Here is a 15,188-nt window from a genome sequence, read left to right on the forward strand (position 1 = left end):
TCCTGATGGTCTGAAACCCCGGATCTTGTGTTATGTGATTGTTTTGGAGGTGATGTACATGCTAGGTTACGGGTGTGTAGGTGTACACTGTGGAAATTGTGACTTGGTTTATTCCATGAAACTGAAAGTTGAATAAACTTGTTGTTAGATATATGTTATCCTTGTGTTATAGAAATTTGATTGTAAATCATGTTAGAAACCATGTTTATGCTATGTGTTGGTACTGTTGGGACCCACAGAGGTCGTGTTACATGTTGAAATTACCTACTAAATGCTATTTGTACTCAGTCTCAGTTTTTACTCGCATATCATATCGCTATCTCTATTAATCTTGTTGATACATCATATCATTATTGTTGGGATGATTTTTATGATTTCTGAGAGCCTGAAAGACTAGAGAGATTGATGACTGAGTGAGACCGAAGGCGTGATTGTGAGGATATTTATGGGATCGGGTTGCACTCCGCAACATGTTTTATTTTTTTGTGCCATGATTGGCTTGATATAGCGCTTAGACTGAAGGAGCCCCTTCGAAGTCTGTACACACCCGTAGTGAGCGCAGGTACCTACTGAGTGCGATTGTCAAGTGCTGAGTGATCGTGAGGAATGAGTGACTGTTAGGAATGAGTGATTATGAGGTTGGAGTTAATGGGAGGACTGAGTGATTGTTGCCCTGAAAGGCTGTATATGATTTTATTATTTTTCACATAGTTGCCATATATCACTGTTTTGAAAACTTCTGAGAGATATTTTTGTCCGGTTTTACTTGAACTGGGCATGTATAAACTGATTTGCCGGATTTGAAAACATGTCTACTTTCCTTATTGAGACTACTAAAAATGAATTATAACTATGTAGCTCGTCACTATCTTTCAATTCCTTATTTATTATTGTTACTTACTGAGTTGGTTATGCTCATGCTACACTTTGTACTTTGTGTGCAGATTAGGGAGTTTCTGGACGCGACGGGTGTTGATATTTCACACAGCTGACCATTGGAGATATCAAGGTAGTTGTGTGGCATTCACAGTCCTTGCTTCTCCTTCCTTATCTTTTCTTTCGTTGTATTTAGCTCCAGACTTTGATAGACACTTCATTTCTAGACTGGTGATGTATAGATGCTCATGGGCTCAGTGACACCCCGATATTGGGAGCTATTTTCCGCACTTGTGTTTTGGGTTTTTACCTATTTTTATGAAAATTTTGGTTATTCAAAGTTATTTGATTCTTTTTTTGTTATATGTTGGGAGTATTTTGAAAATGTTGGCTTGCCTTGTAGCACGATAGACATCATCACGACATGTTAAAATTTTTGTTCAACAACAACAACAACAACCCAGTGTAATCCCACAAGTGGGGTCTGGGGAGGGTAATATGTACGCAGATCTTACCTCTACCCCGAGGGGTAGAGAGGCTGTTTCCAGGAGACTCTCGGCTCAAGAAGGCAACAAGAGACACTATATTAGTACTATCAATAGACTCATAATAAAATAACATAAAATATCATAAAATCCATAACATAACATAAATACCATAAAATAACAAAATAACAGCAATATAAGAGATATAGGAAATACGAGAAAGATGTAAGGTATACTAATAAACAGCAGATAAAGCCCATCATCAGTAGCTGATCAATAGCATCCTAAGACTAATTCCTAACTGGCTAGTCTCACTCTAGTGCGCTGTAAAAAGAAATCACAATTTCCCCTAACCTACAACCTTAATGCTCGATCTCCATAATTCCCTGTTTAGGGCCATGTCCTCAGTAACCCTAAGTCACGCCATATCCTGCCTGATCACCTCTCCCCAATACTTCTTAGGTCTCCCTATACCTCTCCTCGTACCCACCACAGCTAGTCGCTCACACCTCCTCACCGGTGCATCAGTGTTCCTCCTCTGAATGTGCCGAACCATCTGAGTCTTGCTTCCCGCATCTTGTCCTCCATGGGGGCCACACCCACCTTCTCTCGAATATCTTCATTTCTAATCTCATCCTTCCTTGTATGCCCGCACATCCACCTCAACATCCTCATCTCTTCAACTTTCATCCTCTGGATGTGTGAGATCTTCACCGGCCAACACTCGGTCCCATACAACATAGCAGGCCTAACCACTGCCCTATAAAATTTACCTTTCAGTAACGGTGGCACTTTCTTGTCACACAGGACTCCCGTCTCTAAACTCCATTTCATCCACCCCACCCCTATACGGTGTGTGACATCCTCATCGATCTCCCCGGTCCCCTGAATAAACGATCCCAGGTACTTGAAACTACCCCTCTTAGGGATGACTTGAGAATCAAGCCTCACTTCCACTCCCGCTTCCGTCGGCTCTGCCCCAAATTTGCACTCAAGGTATTCCGTCTTCGTCCTGCTCAACCTGAAACCTTTGGACTCAAGGGCAAGTCTCCAAACCTCTAACCTCTCGCTGACGCCGCATCGTGTCTCGTCGATTAGGACTATGTCATCAGCAAATAGCATGCACCATGGCACCTCCCCTTGAATATGATGCGTTATAGCATCCATTACCAGGGAAAATAGGAAAGGGCTGAACGCAAACCCTTGGTGCAATCCCATAATAACCGGAAAATAATCGAAATCGTCTCCTGCTATCCTAACCCAAGTCTTAGCTCCATCATACATATCCTTAATCTCCCTAATGTAGGCAACCGGGACCCCTTTAGCCTCTAAGCATCTCCATAAGACCTCCCTAGGAACCCTGTCGTACGCTTTCTCTAGATCGATAAACACCATGTGGAGATCCTTCTTCTTATCCCTGTATTGTTCCACCATCCTCCTAATAAGGTGGATAGCTTCTGTGGTAGATCGCCCCGGCATGAACCCGAACTGGTTGTCTGAAATAGACACCGTCCTTCGCACTCTCATTTCTACCACTCTCTCCCAGACTTTCATGGTATGACTTAGTAATTTAATACCCCTATAGTTGTTACAGATCTGGATATCGCCTTTGTTCTTATACAACGGGACCATTGTACTCCACCTCCACTCTTCGGGCATCCTATTAGTCTTGGATATAACATTAAGCAACTTAGTAAGCCATTCCAAGCCTGCTCTACCCACACACCTCCAAAGCTCAACCGGAATTTTATCTGGTCCGGTAGCTCTGCCCCTTCTCATCTTACGCATTGCTTCCATGACCTCATCATCCTCAATGTCCCTACAATAACTTAGTTCATGGGGGCTGTCGGTATTCCTCAATTCACCTAGTACAATATCCTGATCCTCTTCCTCATTTAGAAGTTTATGAAAGTAGGTCTGTCATCTCCTCTTAATCTGGTCATCCCCCATCAAAACTTTGCCGTCATCATCTTTTATGCACCTCACTTCGTCCAGATCCCGAGCCGTCCTCTCTCTCACCTTAGCAGTCAGAGTAACTTCTTCTCCCCGCCTTTGTTCCCTAGTTCCTCATACAAACGAGCAAAAGCTGTTGTCTTAGCCTCCGTCACTGCCATCTTTGCCTCCTTCCTAGCTACCTTATATCTCACAATGTTCGCTCTCTTCTCCTCCTCGCCAGTGCTCCTCACTAACCGCAGGTAAGCCACCTTCTTCGCTTCCACTTTACCTTGTACAACTGCATTCCACCACCAGTCTCCTTTGTGGCCACCGGTGCGGCCTGAAGATACCCCTAACACCTCTCTCGCCGCCTTCCTTATATAGTCCGCCGTCGTCGACCACATAGTGTTTGTGTCCCACTACTTCTCCAAGCTCCCATTGCCGACAACCTTCCTTCCAACTCCTGGGTTTTAACCTTAGTCAAGGCGCCCCACCTAATCCTCGGGCGGCCTCGTACTGACCTCTGCTTCCTTCTTATCATAATACTAATGTCCATCACCAAAAGCCTATGTTGCGTTGCAAGGGTCTCACCTGGGATAACTTTGCAGTCCTCGCACAACCTTCTGTCGCATCTCCTGAGGAGGAGATAGTCAATTTGAGTCTTCGCCACCGAACTTTGGTAAGTAACCAAATGCTCCTCCCGCTTCGGAAAAACTCGAGTTTGCAATCACTAGATCGAATGCCTTGGCAAAATCCAGCAGTGAGATGCCCCCTCCGTTCCGTTCCCCGAAACCAAAGCCGCCATGCACCTCAGTATAACCACCTGCAGACGACCCAATATGACCATTGAAATCCCCTCCTATGAATAACCTCTCGGAAGGCGGAATACTACGAACAATGTCATCCAACCCTTCCCAAAAACGCCTTTTAATCTCCTCATCACAACCTACTTGCGGTGCGTACGCGCTAACGACGTTTAAAGTACACTCACCCACCACCAATTTAATAGTCATTAGTCTATCATTCACACGTCTGACCTCTACCACCGACTCTCTAAGATGGCTATCTACCAGGATACCCACTTCATTCTTACCCCTCACGACTCCAGAGTACCACAACTTATACCCATCCGCGTTTCTCGCCCTCGATCCAACCAAATCATGCATCAAATTCCCTAATTAGCATGGTTTGACACTCAAATTTGTCTAACAAATTAATGATTAAAGTTTTATTCAATCTGTATAATATGAAGGTTGAAAATAACTTAAAATAATGAGTCATACTATTATATATTTACTAATTGGGAACATCAAAAGCTGAGTATCATTGGAATAGCCAAAATTTACATCTTCACTTATTATAGGTATTCATATTTTAATTCTATGTCTCTCAAAATTATCAAACTTTTATTATTTTGCTATTTGGAAGCAATTTTATATTTACTCATGACGAGTAATATTTCAAACTACTTTATTGATGGAGTTTATTGATTATTAACTTTTAGAGAAATAAAGTGAAATTTGATAATATTTTTAAAATATTGTGATCTTTTAATCATTTGAAAGATAAGACGTTAAAGTTAATTTATGTCTTCTATTTAGATTTCATCGGTGCAAGTAATGCACAAATTTCATGTGTGCACATATTTTGCTGCTGTAATTTTTTTTTTCACAATACAATACAGTACAATACAATGTATTACAAAATGATATGAAATAGTGGCTAACAATCATCCAAACGAGCTGTAAATCAAGAAAAATTGCTTCCATTCAAAATTTCCCCTTTTGTTAAAGCTATGGTTTTTCACTTTCCCACTTGCGTCAAGAATATCCAAAAATACAATGAAGTAACATAACTACTACAAAGCATTTATATCGGTAACCCCCCCCCCCCCCCCCCAATTACCTAATTTTATACTGTAATTTCCTTTGTATCTCGAGGATTTGCTTCATTACCTTTATATCCATATAAAATTAGATATTGCTTTAGACAATCAATTAATATTTGAAACTAGTAAATTTACCTGTGCTTCGCGCGGTCATAAAAAATATTTATCAACTTTACGTAATAATTTAAAATATATAAAAATAATAAAAATTAGGATCTTGTAATATTCTCAATATTAAAAAATAGCAGAAACATCAATATAATGCGAGATAACTGGGATATAATTAGAAAAATTTAATATGACAAATATCTCAAACTTTTATTTCACCACAAACATCTCAGATTCACATAACGTAGATAGAGCTTTCAATTAGTAGTTAGTTACATTTTTGTAATTTTTAATTTTTCTTATTAGTATGAACCTTTATTATTGACACGAAATTCAAAATAATATGCTAGAGGTAGAATTTATCAGATACATATACTGTCATCTTAACTAAAACTCACAATTAGCCTCTCCTCAGAGAGGTAACATCTGTAATGAAGTTCAAGTATCAATCTTTCTCACTGCAAATGCTTAGCTTACGTTGCATGCTTACTCTTACGGATCATATTGGCTAGGTGGTTTATATCGAGGAATCTAGTGTATATCTTAATCGATGAATTTTTTTAACATTTATATGAACGAAAAATCAAATTAAAGTCAAAAATATTAAAGGAATAACATAATTAGTGAATATAATCCCACACAGATAAGTAAAGACAATACCCCAACCAAGTCCGAAAAACTGAGACATACCTTATTATAAAAAGAACTTTTACGTACAACCACAAAGGAAAGGCAACACCTTCTTTCAGAAAAAATAATTTGTCAAAAAGAGAAGAAAGTTACATCTAGTAAAGCGCTAATTGGATGGTGTTGTTCGTCTCCGATTGCATCAGACCTCCTATTTGTATAATATGTATATCCAAAGCCTCAATAGATTTGTGAATAGATTTGTAACCCTTTTTTCAATTATAAAATGTGAATGTTTAGCATTCAATTTTTTTCACTATAAAAGGGTAGTATAGTAACGATAATTCTTGAAACTGATACCGTACATTAAATAGTGGTATTTTAATAGCCATTTGTCATAACTGTAGGTAAATATAATTAAATTATGGTATAAATGCATGAATATGCTGATTTTTCAGCTAGAAAAAATGAGTTAAGATGGCAAAAATTTGAGAAAAAAAAAGATAAATACCCTTCCTAGCATATGAGAGGTGCCAAGTCAGCATTTTTTATCCCACTTTTATATAGATATATAGATTAACCAGCTCTCTTCCATATCCCAACAAATCTCTTTTTCTTTTAGGCATTTTAACATTAAAGTTGTGGTTGGACTATCTGTGGCCTCCAATTATCAGAGGTAGTTTGCAGGAGCAATAATATTGTCCTTAGACAGTTTAACTTTCAAAATTGAAAGATTTACTTGAATATAAACAAGGATATATCTTCTCGAATTACCAACTAAGCAAAACAAACAGAACACACTTTTTAAGGTACAACAAAACGAATGATAGATCACTACAAACTAAACATCAGACAAAAGAGTGATACAAAAAATTATCCACAAACCACCCAACATACCCAATCTAGAGCCCCAATATACTATATAAACAGTCAAACCAAAGTAATGGGAAAAGAGGACTATAGAGAATCAAAGAACTACACAATGTTACGATTTGGGTAAAGTTAAGCAGTGAAATAAACTACATATCTAGATCCTGAATATAAAGCACAAATGCGAGTCTAGCAATCATATTGATGAAACTAAAATGAACAAACTTAAGAGAATTAAAATACAAAAATAAAAAAGAAAACTGACCTAATGCTCACCAGGAACTTCATCTCTCCAAGAGAAATTATATGGTGAATATATAGCTCTGAAAATGAAAATTTCTAACGAAGAAAATGGGAGAAAAGGGGAAGGTGGATATATGGAGAGAAACTGGCGGGAATAAAGAGAAGTTATCCTAGTTATTGAGTTAAACAACGAGGGAAATACTGAAGTGCTTTCTTTACTTTTTCCTTTATTTAATTTTCATTATTATAATTATTTTAATAGAAGCACATCTGGCAAAAAAGAAGAAGCTTATGGCAAAGATGCCTTTTATGTCCCTAGCTAGAAAGATCTTCGTTACTTAAAGTTTATTATAGAATACCGAATCCTCAATTTCTAGTATTTATAGAAATTCAATCTTATACACAATTTAAATAAGGAAATTTTATATAAATTAAAATCTTATTCAAAATTTTGTGTAGATCCATGTACTTCTTATCACCTTCGATATTAGTGAGCAGCGAGATTCTGGATGCTTCAAGGTATATCTGCTCGTGTCCGCAGACCTCGGAGTCCCCCTCTATTCCTTCATATGTTGTTTACCTTTCCGTACTTTCTTAGACTCTGGTGTATAGAGATACTTAATCTTTCTTCTATAGCTTGTGACTTATGATTACCGGGTGTTGGGAATACTATGTATACTTTAGTGCTAGGTTACTTGTACATGCCGAGCGGCATTTTGTCATTTTATAGTTATCTTTGCAGTCTAGTTATTAAATTCGATTTTCATTTCTATTATTCTGTAATTTGTTAGGCTTACCTAGTCGTACAGACTAGATGCTATCACGACGTCTTACGGAGGGAGATTTGGTTCATGAAATGTTGGTATCAAAGCCGAGCGAGGCTAGGCTATTGGGTACTAACTTGGTTCAGAATGCATTGGATAAGGTTAAATTGATTCAGGAGCAGCTTCTCATGATGCAGTCTAGACAGAAGAGTTCATGATTTGGAGTTAGCTGTCATCGTTCATGCATTGAATATTTGGAAGCATTATATCTACGGTGTGTCTTGTGAGGTGTTTACGGATCATCGGAGCCTCCAGCACTTTTTCAAATAGAAGGATCTAAATTTGAGACAGCAGAGATAGTTGGAGCTGCTAAAGGACTACGATATCACTATTTTGTATCACCCCAAGAAGGCCAATATGGTGGCTGATGCCTTGAGTAGAAAGGCGATGATTATGGATAGTCATGCATTCATTCCCGTTGGTGAGAGACCTCTTTCAGTTGATGTTTAGGCCTTGTCCAAACGGTTCGTGAGATTGGATATTTCGGAGCCCAGCAGGGTACTAGCTTGTGTGGTTTCTCGGTCTTCCTTATTTGATCGCATCAGAGAGCGCCAGTATGATGATCTTCATTTGCTTGTCTTCAAGGGCAGGGTTCTGCATAATGATACTAGAGATGTGACTAATGGGGATGATGGGGTATTGAGGATGCAGGGTCGGATTTGTGTGCCCAATGTGGATGGGCTACGTGAGTTGATGCTGGAGGAGGCCCACAGTTTGCGATATTCCATTCATCTAGGTACCGCGAAGATGTACCAGTAATTGAGGCAACAATACTGGTGGAGGAGAATGAAGAAAGATATAGTGGGGTTTGTAGCTTGGTGTCTTAACTGTCAACAGGTGAAGTATGAGTATCAGAGACCAGGTGTATTGCTTCAGAGATTAGAGATTCCAGAGTGGAAGTTTGAGCGGGTCACTATGGATTTTGTAGTTGGGCTCCCACGGACTTCAAGGAACTTCGATACTATTTGAGTGATTGTGGATCGGCTGACCAAGTTCGCGCACTTTATTTTAGTTTGTACTACCTATTCTTTAGAGCGGTTGACTGAGATTTACATCCGAGAGATTTTTCGCCTTCACGGTATGCCAATGTCAATCATTTCAGATCGAGGCATGCAGTTTACATCACAGTTATGGAGAGCAATACAACGAGAGTTGGGCACCCAGGTTGAGTTGAGCACAACATTTCACCCTCAGACGGACGGATAATCCGAGCGCACTATTCAGATATTGGAGGGCATGCTACGCGCTTATGTGTAGATATGTCATTTTTGACCCTCCCCGAGATTTCATACATTTTAGCTCAAATATTGGTTTAGTATCGCTATTTTAAATAGTTTTGACTTTTTTACTTTATTTTATCGAAAAAATAAAAATTACAAAAATATTTTCTTTTATTTAGCTAATAATATTTTATCTAGTTACTTTTAATTTATCTACCTTACATAAAATTCAAAAATAAAAATAGTTTCACTTTATTTTCAAGAATATTATTTTAATTGTATAATAATTTTTCCATTTTTTATCTTTTAGTATGATATTTGAAAAATACCAAAAATAGGTTTGTTTTAACGGTTATTTTTATTCTAATAATTATTTTACTTAAGTAGAATTAATTAGTAAATGGTGTAGTATTTTCGGTCCTTTTTAAATAAAGAATATGAAATTTGAGGCTAATTTTGTTTGGTCTTAATTGAAAAGGCCCAATTTTAGATAGCCCAAAACATTGAGCTTATACGTATTTTCATTTGACCTAACCTAATTCTTACCCCTATAAAATAATTCCTAAATCGTTGACTTAAAAAAAAACCGAGACGAAAAGGAATGGAGCAGCTACACTATAAAGAAAAGCCATCTCCATTTTTGGCAAAGGGGATAGACGATTCTCAGATTTAGCACTAAAAATTTCCCTAAGGTTCAATTGCATAAAGAAAAATTGACAGCAACATTGTGGGTGTAAGAGAGAGAAATTGGCTATATTGACATTTTTACAGATCTCTCTCGTTCTCGTTTTCGACCTCGCGTTAGCCATGGGTCTTTGGGAAGCTTTGCTCAATTGGCTTCGAAGTGCTTAGGTTCAAAATCGGAATTTAGAAACAGCAAAAACCCACCATCCCTTTCTTCTTCGTTGTAAGCTCTTAGTAGTTTCAAGTCCAATTTGTCACTTTCACTTTCGGTCCTTTCCGAAATAGACATATGCAGCCATTTCTCCAATACTCGTTCAGCGGAGTCCAGACCCGATCAGCCATGGGTATCGATTTGAAAGTCGTAGAGGGTGTTCGATTTTGTGGAGTTGCTATTCGAGTTTTCTGGTCGTATTTCGCTGTCGTCGCTCATTTTAACTGCTATAATTCGCCGAAGAATTAATTGAAAGTTTTGACAGGTTCATCTTTTTACTCCTCCTTAGGGGTGTTCATAAAAACCCGAAAATCGAACCAAACGGACAAAAAAGACCGATACTTTTTGGTTTGGTTTGGTTTTGGTTTTGAATTTTAAAAACCGATCAAATTTGGTTTGGTTTTGGTTTTATTCAGAAAGAAAACCGAAAAAACCGAACCAAACCGACTATAGGATTAGTTATTTCACACTTATATATATGTATATTTTTATACAAAGTTTCAAAAAAATTATGGTAAATGTTAATAGTTTGCACTTTTATTATAGTTCTTTACCTTTACATTCTAGCTTGATTGGTAGATTTCTTTTGTTAAGTGTAAGAATCCATTTCGTGTTAAAAATAATATATTTTTAATTGAGTCTTTAAATTATTCATCACTATTTGATTAAATTATCATCAATATATCTTGGTAAATAATAGATTTCTCAAAGGGCAATTGATTTGATAGTGTTACGTTGAAAATGTGGTTGCCTGAATATGTGTTTGGTAGTGTATGTCTTATATTTAAGAAAAACCGATAAATAACCGGAAAAATCAAAAAACCGACAAAACCCGACATAAACCGAATCGAGAAAAAACCGATTTAACTGGTTTGGTTTGGTTCTAATATTTGAAAAACCGACTTACTTGATTTGGTTTCTTTTTAGGGAAAAATCGATCCAAACCGAACCATGAACACCCCTACTCCTCCTTATTTCATTAACGGAAGATGTTTGTGAGCTAGTTTATATACTAGTCTGTGATGCAATTTTCTTGTGAATTTTACTGATTTTCCATTTGTTTGGCGTGTTTGACTGAAACTTGTCTAGTTATGAAATTGGGAAAATTTGACGAGTACTTAATTTTCTTTGACATGCTCTGTTTTGACACTTTGCTCTGAAGAAAGAAATAAAATTATTAACATCATTGATGGAGAGTGCAAATACTAGACATGGCTTATAAGTTTATTTAAGGATTTGCTTAACCACAATAAATTAATTTTTTCAGAGGAGAATGTGTAGTCAATAGTTTATGTGTGTAGACATGTGATTTTTGACCATCCCCGAGATTTCACCCATTTTAGCGTAAAATATTTAGTTTAGGCATAATATTGATATTTCAATTAGTTTTAACTCTTTTACTTTATTTTATCAAAAAATGAAAATTACAAAAATATTTCTTCTTTTTAGTTGCTTTTCGTTTATATACCTTTCGTAAAACTAAAAAATAAAATAAAAAATAGTACTTATATTTATTTTAATATGATATTTGAAAATACTAAAAAAATAGGTTTGTTTTAATGATTAGTCTTATCTTAATAGTTATTTTACTTAAGTAGGATTAATAGGTAAATGAGGGCGTATTTTTAGTCTTGTTTACGGAGAAAGAATAAAATTTGGGCTCAAACAACCCATTTTTTTAGGCCTAATTTTCGGGCCTAGCCTATAATGACCCAAGCCCAATACCCCTAAAAATCCCTAAGCATAAGAGTACCCGTAGACCTAAGACTAATCGGTCAAGAAAAAACACAAAAAATAGACCCTAAGAGCTAGAGAATGGATCCGCCGTTTTCATCCTAAAAACCCGCCCCCCTGAAGGTTTTCTTCTTCACCAGACCCTTAAGATCAGCGGCTGAACACAGAGGTCCCTTTCGACACACCCCATCAGACTCATCTTCTTCACCACAAAAAACAGAGAAGCAACAACATCTTCTCTTCCGCCTTGAACATCCTTCACCAGACCGGAAAAACCAGCCTCCTCTTCTCCGCAATGCCAACCACCCATCTGCTACACGACCACCATGACTCCTTCTTCTTCAACCGTCGATCTCACCTGGCTAAAACACAGCAAAGAAAACACAAAAACAGATCAAAGAGGGACGAACTAAGGAGACAAATACAACAACAACGTATAAGGAAATTCGAAGTTTGATTTCGGATTCAAATCCTACTTATTTTCATTCCATAGTTTCTCTTGTTCTTGTGCTTTCGATTTTAAAAGCCATGGAATCCGATGGAGTTTTGATTGAGGTCATTTTGGTTTCGAGCAATGGTGTCCGCTTCTACAACGCAACAAGAGGTGGCTCTGTTGAGGCAGAAATGGATTGATTTTGCCTATACTTCTGCTAATAGAAACGTGCTAATTAAATGTTGTTTGAATGAAATGGGATTGGAAAGAATTCAAATGAGTATCTGTTTGGTAAACAGTAAGTTTTCTGTTCAATTTTATATTGTTATTTCTTATTTGTTTATCATTAGATTATTAGTTGCAAAATTCGGGTATTATTTCGTGCATATAGAGCATATCAAGTTGTGATTAATTATATTATCATTGTGCATCTGAAGGTATGGTGTGATATTTTGGTTTATAAGCTTCATGTTTGCATCATGGATAAATGGATGTTCATGGAAGTTTGCTGCCGTTACGAGTATTAATGATTTGTTGACCAATGACATGAATAGGCTGGCTGGTAATTTGATTTTTTTAGAAGTTTATTAAGTTATGATTTATAATTGATTTGGGATTATTGTAGATGAAACTATTTCAATAAAGTGATTAGGAAATGTAACCTTTATATAAACACGTAATTAAATCATCACAATTACGGGTATGGTTCCCATGGCATGGTTGTGACACTTAATTCAAATTAGTTTCTTTAGTATGAACATCCTTAGTTGAATGCTTTTTCGTTAATAAAATTGAGGTGTGCCATCCAATAACTTAGTCTATGGCCCTCATATCGATATCTTAACTAGTGTAGAAAATACCGTGAACTTTCGTAGTTTGCTTTAGGCGCATTAATTGAATAATTGTCATAGCTACGGGTATGGTTCCCGTGACGTAGTAGTGATCCTTAATCTCTAAAATCTGGGGCTACATTTATGTGATCCGGCCACAATTTAATCTTATCAATAAAATAAACATGTTGTGAATCGTGGGTACGGTTCCCCTGACATGATTCGCAACGTGTAATCAAATAATTAGTTGCATAATAATTGGATTATTAAAAGCGGTTTAAAAGGAATAAAATGCACATAGGATCCAAAAATATTTTAAAATCAGATAAATAGGCCAATAATAATAGTTGAGCAACCGTGCTAAAACCACAGAACCCGGGAATGCCTAACACCTTCTCCCGGGTTAACAGAATTCCTTACCCAGATTTTTGTGTTCGCAGACCGTAAATAGAGTTAACTTCCTCGATTCAGGATTTTAACCGGTGACTTGGGACACCATAAATTATCCCAAGTTGCGACTTTGAATCTAATAATTAATCCCGTTTCGATTGTCACTTAAATTGAAAAAACACCCTTATACCCTTCCGGGGGTAGGAAAAAAGGAGGTGTGACAGCACTGGCGACTGTGCTAGGGAAAAGAACCCAGAACTTCTGGTTCAGGGTTCAAGAATTCGAGCTTAGAATAATTGTTATATTTGGCTTCTATTTATTATCTGATTTTATTTACATGTTTGGGCCTAATGTGCTAAATGTTGCTCTTTATCGCTTTGATATTATCTGAACTGTATATAAACTGCTACGAAACCCCTCTTCTAATCTTTGGAAAGTGCACGCTGGCGTGAATTCTTTTCTGTTAGTGTCATATCCCAATTTAGAACGAGGTTCGGACAAGTTGCAAAACCGGATGATCTTTTGGTTACCGGCACACTGCCCTTCCCCCAAGCTTGAGTTGTCCGCTCGGGTAAGCTAGGTCTAGAACAATACACCCAGGTTTTAAACCTAGAATAACTCAGCCTCTTGCCGGATCCCTACTAGGAACGTTTGTTTGCATTATGTGAATTTGACTTTGGGGATTCAACACAGGGGTTGAGTCGGTCTAGGACAGGTACCCAAAAAATAAAAGACCATCCTGATGCATTCTATGTACTACATGTTGCAATCTTCAAGGGTAAAAGGGGTCATTTGGCGGACCACTGATGGTTGAGGATAAATGAGAAAAAAGAGGGCGAAGTGTAAAAATAAAGCAAGTAGGGCCCAATTATGTTTTTCTTTCACATTTTTAAGAAAAAGAAAAAAAATGAAAAATCTAAAAAGATTTTGCACTTTCTCATCATTTTCAAAAAAAAATCAAAAAAAAGGAAAAGAAAAATACAAAAAGAGTTTACATGTTCCATCATTTTCTTTAAAAAAAAAGAGATAAAAATATATTTTCTCTAAATTAGTTGTTGTTTTTTAATTCTTGCCCGTATCCAATCTGCCCAAACTACACATACCTGATTCTCGTCTTTCGGGGCGTGATACGTAAGGAACCCACATAGGGTTTGGTCTTCCTAGTGAATTTAGGTTCTTGGCTTCGCGGGGTCTTAGCCAAATCTTGTATTGTTAGCCACTTTTAGCCACATAGGTTAATTTTAGAAAAATAGTCACAATCATGTCTTGCATGTGTCCAACAGGAAGGGTTGTTATCTCACATAGCATTCTAGGTCTTTAACTTTATTTGGTCTTAATTTTCTCGTACAGGTGTAGATTTACTTACCGGAGTTTGAGCATGACAGACGCCCAAGACCATCTAGTCAGGATCGCTCATTCAGGAGTTTCAGAAGTGGCTTAAGGAAATTTTTTATATTTTTTTATATTTTGAGTCTATTTTTTTATGTTTTTATTTTTTATGTCTGTTTTTCACCTTCTAGTTTTGTACAGTAATGTCGAGTTTTTTGTTATTGTACTTTCTATTTTGCATTTGAAAAAGTGTGTTATAACTCAAAAATCCAAAAAAAAAGAGATTTTACATTTTATATTTTCGTTAGAAGTTTTCTTTAGAATACCAATTCTAGAAATAAAAAAATATTTGAGGTAGTTTTCCTAAGGAGTTTAATATCTATAACTCAAAATAAAAATTGCTTTTATATTCCTTTAGTATATTAAGACTAAAAATTCAAAAAAAAAAAAAGAATTTTCATTGAGTCCCTCTTTTAAAGTTTTATTTAAGATATTAATTCC

At 36.8% G+C, this 15,188-nt stretch overlaps 1 long non-coding RNA gene across 1 annotated transcript; it reads left to right on the forward strand.

Annotated features, from left to right (window-relative positions):
* The first annotated feature begins 9,677 nt into the window (after positions 1-9,677).
* On the forward strand, positions 9,678-14,981 carry LOC142182108 (uncharacterized). The gene is made up of 2 exons (XR_012710999.1): positions 9,678-12,436; positions 14,709-14,981. It is a non-coding gene; the product is annotated as an uncharacterized LOC142182108 (long non-coding RNA).
* The last annotated feature ends 207 nt before the right edge of the window (positions 14,982-15,188 follow it).

The sequence above is a fragment of the Nicotiana tabacum genome, chromosome 1, assembly GCF_000715075.1.
Source record: "Nicotiana tabacum cultivar K326 chromosome 1, ASM71507v2, whole genome shotgun sequence".
NCBI lineage: Eukaryota > Viridiplantae > Streptophyta > Magnoliopsida > Solanales > Solanaceae > Nicotiana > Nicotiana tabacum.